The sequence below is a fragment of the Chlorocebus sabaeus genome, chromosome 6, assembly GCF_047675955.1.
Source record: "Chlorocebus sabaeus isolate Y175 chromosome 6, mChlSab1.0.hap1, whole genome shotgun sequence".
Taxonomy (NCBI): domain Eukaryota; kingdom Metazoa; phylum Chordata; class Mammalia; order Primates; family Cercopithecidae; genus Chlorocebus; species Chlorocebus sabaeus.
The window spans coordinates 13,234,594-13,239,812 of NC_132909.1; positions in this window are offsets into that span (position 1 = coordinate 13,234,594).

Here is a 5,219-nt window from a genome sequence, read left to right on the forward strand (position 1 = left end):
CTGAATTTTCTGTGATTCTTGTTCTGCTGAGTTATTTCCAAATTGGGAATCTGTGGCCATTGTTATGTTCCTTCTCTGGACGATGCCATCACCATCTGGGGTTCCCCTACCTCTCTGGGCTCCCCAGTTCCTATCTCCAGGGCCTCCTCTCAGGGCCCTGGAGGGTCAGAGGCTGCTCTGAAGAAGCAGGCTTTGAAGAAAAAGCAAGTTTGGTTCAGGGCATATCTGCTTGCTTCTGTGTTTCTCTGTCAAGAGTCTAAATTCCTTGAGTGTTTGGACCAGACATTTTCTTCACTCAAGTGCTGAAATATCATCTGAAAAAATAGTGAATGGAGATCTCCAATGGGCATCCTATTTTTGTGTGTGTTTGTTAGTTTGTTTGTTTTGAGACAGGGTCTCGCTCTGTCTCCCAGGCTGGAGTACAGTGGCGTGATCTCAGCTCACAGCAGCCTCCGCATCCAGGTCAAGTGATTCTTGCGCCTCAGCCTCCCAAGTAGCTGGGATTACAGACCTGTACCACCATACCCAGCTAATTTTTTTGTGTTTTTTAGTAGAGACGGAGTTTCACCATGTTGGCCAGGCTGGTCTCGAACTCCTGAGCTTAGGTGATCCACCCTCCTCAGCCTCCTGAAGTGCTGGGATTACAGGTGTGGGACACAACGCCCAATGGACGTCCTCTTGATGCTGTGGTTTTCAAACTTCTGGATCCGAAAGGATCATCAAGAAACTTGTGTAATTAAGCAAATATGAATCCATTTCCTTATTCTTCCCTCTCCCATTAAAAAATAAAATGGTGGCATTGTTCTCTTTCTGTTTTTCACTTAGCAACATATCTTGTTATTTTCCCATAGGCAGATATATTGAGCTACCTCATTCATTCATTCATTCATTCACAGATGTGTAGTATTCCATTACATGAATGCACCATCATTTTTGAAACTGTCTTCAGGGGATGGGCTTTTTTGGGTGTTTCCAGCCCTTTTGTACTTGCAAACTGTGCTTCCCTGGGTCATCATGTCCATGGCATTTCCCATGTATGTGACAGTATCTGTCATATTTATTCCCAGAAGCTGATTTCCTGGGCCACAGGGCATGCACATATGTGGTCTAGAGGATATTGCCAAATTGCTGTCCAGCAACCATGCCAGCAAAGTAAGGGCGTGGAGTGGCTTCTACCCAGGAATGCTCATGGCAGTCGGAGAAGGTTTAAAAATTTCAGATATGCCCCCACCCCCTGTATCTCTACAAAAATTAAAAATATTAGCTAGGCGTGGTGGCACATGCCCATAGTCCCAGCTACAGCTACTTGGGAGGCTGAGGCTGGAGGATCGCTCAAGCCCCGGAGTTTGAGGCTGCAGTGAGCCATGATTGCACCACTGCACTCCAGCCTGGGTGACAGGGTGAGACTCTGTCCACCCCAAAAAAGAAAATGTCAGATGTGAAGCTTTGTCCAGAAGGGTGTGATGTAGGAGGCCTGGGAGCAGGGGGAGAAAGAGAAAGACATAGAGAGCAAGAAGAGGAGATGGGGAACGAGGGCTCCAGAGGCTCCCTTGGTTCAAATTCTGCTTCCACCAATTGGTAGCTGGGAATCCTAAGTAACTGGTATCGCTTCTCTTGCCTCTTTTTTCTCATCCACAAAATATGGGCTCGTGAAAACTTGTGGTGTTAGTTAAATAAGTTATTTAGAAACAAGTTATATGTGGCTGGGCATGGTGGCTCATGCCTGTAATCCCAGCACTTTGGGAGGCTGAGGTGGGTGGATCATTTTGAAGGGGGCCTGCCCCTCCACCCCTGTGGGTATTTCTCCCAAGGTGGAGATGAGAGACTGAGAAAAAAAATAAGGCACAGAGACAAAGTATAGAGGAAGAAAAGTGGGCCCAGGGGACCGGCGCACAGCAAGGGAGGACCTGCACCGGCACTGGTCTCTGAGTTTCCTCAGTATTTATTGATCACTTTCCCTACTATCTTGGCGAGGGGCATGTGGCAGGACTATAGGGTAATGGTGGGGAGGGGGTCAGCAGGAAAGCCTGTGAGCAAAGGACTCTGTGTCATAAGTTTAAGGAAAGGTGCTGTGCCTGGATGTGCACGTAGGCCAGATTTATGTTTGACTTTACACAATCATCTCAGTGCAGTAAAGAACAGTATTGCTGCCAGCATGTCTCACCTCCAGTCATAAGATGGTTTTCTCCTATCTCAGTAAATAGAATGTACTATCGGGTTTTACATCGAGATATTCCATTCCCAGGGAGGAGCAGGAGACAGATGCCTTCCTCTTATCTCAACTGAAAAAGAGGCCTTCCTCTTTCATTAATCCTCCTCAGCACAAACCCATGTTCGGGTGTCGGGCTGGCGGGCGGTCAGGTCTTTCTCTTCCCACAAGGCCATATCTCAGGCTGTCTCAGTGGGGGAAAACCTTGGACAATACCCAGGCTTTCTTGGGCAGAGGTCCCTGCAGCCTTCCACAATGCGTTGTGTCTGGGTACTCAAGACTGGAGAATGGTGGCAACTTTTACCAAGCATACTACCTGCAAACACGTTTTTACCAAAGCACATCCTGCACAGTCCTAAATCCATTAAACCTTGAGTCAATACAGCTCATGTTTCTGCGAGCACAGGGTTGGGGCTAGGGTTACGGATTAACAGCATCTCAAGGCGGAAGAATTTTTCTTAGTACAGATCAAAATGGAGTTTCTTATGTCTTCCTTTTCCTGCATAGACACAGTAACAGTCTGATCTCTTTCTTTCCCCCACACATTTGAGGTCAGAAGTTCAAGACCAGCCTGGCCAACATGGCGAAACCCCGTCTGTACTAAAAACACAAAAATTAGGTGGTAGTGGTGCGCACCTGGAATCCCAGCTACTTGGGAAGCCGAATCACTTGAGGTGGAGGTTGCGGTGAGCCAAGGTTGTGCCGCTGCACTCCAGTCTGGGCAAAAAAGTGAGACCCTGTCTCAAAAAAAAAAAAAAGGAAAAAAATTACATGGTTTAAAAAGTTATTTATTTAGCTGGTCAATAAATGGCAGCAATTATTATTGATATCTCCTGGGGCTTATGATTCTTCATCCGAAAAATGGCATAGCATGGCATAGTGGCTCAGACCTGAAATCTCAGCACTTTGGCAGGCTGAGGTGGGAGGACTGTCTGAGAATAATGTATTAAAGCTCTTTGGTGCAATGCCTGACAAATATCACTATGGACACCTGGCTGCTGTTTAAACAATTTTTAAACTTTTTTTATTTTTGGTGAAGTGTCGCTCTGGTGCCCAGGTTGAAGCACAGTGGCATAATCTTGGTTCACTACAACCTCTTCCTCCTGCGTTCAAGCGATTCTCATGCCTCAGCCTCCCAAGTAGCTGGGATTACAGGCACGCACCACCATGTCTGGCTAAATTTTTTGTATTTTTAACAAGGCTTCACCATGTTGGCCAGGCTGGTCTTGAACTCCTGACCTCAGGTGATCCACCCACCTCGGCCTCCCAAAGTGCTAGAATTACAGGTGTGAGCCACTGTGCCTGGCCTGCTATGACACATTAATCATGTAAGGTAAATAGTCAGTGGCTGGCACATGGAGAGCCCTCAACAGACAAGACTTGGACTGAGTTCTGCCACTATTATTGCTAAGCAGATGCCATGTTAGGTGGTTCTGTGTTGGTCACAGAAGTACCGAATGTTCCTCAAATGTGAGATATATCCCGCAGAGGAGTTTCAGCCATATTTGTGTGCCCTGTGCCTGCCATCTGTCAGGATCCTCATATGGAGAGGTATTAAACTCGAACAGTGCAAAGCTCAAAGGTTGATCTTATTTGCAAACATGCCTCTCCCACTCTCAGGAAGAGAGGCTTCATGAGAAACCACTCAGAAGTGGTGGTGTTTTTATTTAGTTTTTGGTTCTTTTTGAAAAAGAGAGGAAAAAAAAGCAACATGTGTAAAAGACATATTTTGGGGTCTGACCAATTTCCAAGGTGAAACCTCCCCCCTGTTTGCTGAGCAATGAGCTCCCACAGACAGGGATGAGCCTCTGATGCTTTGCTTGCACAACGTGTCACAGCGATGGGACCAAGGATGGCACCAAGTCAACCCATCAGATGCTTTCTTCAGGTGTTTCAGAAACAGGGCAAAGGGAGTCTGGTTAAGTTGGGTTGTTCCCTTGAACAGGGATGTTGGATGTTGTAGACTTGGAAGCTGTGGGATGGGGTCTTTTCCCACGTGGATAGAGAAGTACAAAGTGCCCATCTGCAGAGAGAGACAGAGAACTGTGAATTCCATGTGCAGGAGGAAAGAAATTGTAAGGACTTGGGGTGGCGGTGAAGTGTGTGGGTGGGGGAGGCTGGCAGAGAGAGCTGTGTGTACTTCCACATTTCTTGGTAGATTGCAAAAATGGCCACAGATTTTTCCCTTCCTAGTAAGAGGTGGAGTCAACTTCCCCATCCCTTGAATTTGGCCCGTCATGTGACTTTGGCCAATGAAGTCCTTTCTGTGGCGGAAGTGATGGCATGTCCACTTTGAGCTTGAGACTTAAGGAGCATTGCAGTTTCTACTCTTACTCTTGGAATCCTTTCTCTGCCATGTGAACAAGCTTGGGTCACCCTGCTGGAGGATGAGAGACAACATGAAGGAGAGGCCAGTTGTCCCAGCTATGAGGCTATCTTAGTCCACACAGCCCCTGGGCAATCTGCCAACTGACCCCAGATGAAGGAGCGAGCCCTACAGAGACCAGAAGAACTATCCAGCTGAGCCCAGCCCAAATGGATGACCCATGAAATTGCAAGCTAAATAAATGACTGTTGTTTCAAGCCACTGAATTTTGGGGAGGTAGTTTGTTACAAAGCAAACGCTGACTGTCACACCTATGGATTGCTGAAAAATTTCATAGGTCCTTAGATGAAACTGTTCATTTTAGTTTTTCCTGAGCTACTTCAGTGAGTTTCTTTTGCATGGAGCCCAAGAGGTTTATGAAATATAGAGTGCTTGTTTAGGTGGCTTCCAGGAATTTGATGAGCTGGGCAGATGGGGTGCTGGCAGTTGGCAAAAGGAGAGAAAAGCAGCTCCTGGAGCTCTCCACAGGAGGGGAACATCTCACAGACAAATGATCAGGGAACCAGGAGGGAGGAAGTCACAAATGGACTCTGCCCAGGAACCTCATTCTATTCCCAAACCTAGGATTTCCTTCACACCCTTCCTGGTATTACCTCTTAAGCTGACAGGAGAGTTGCCCACATT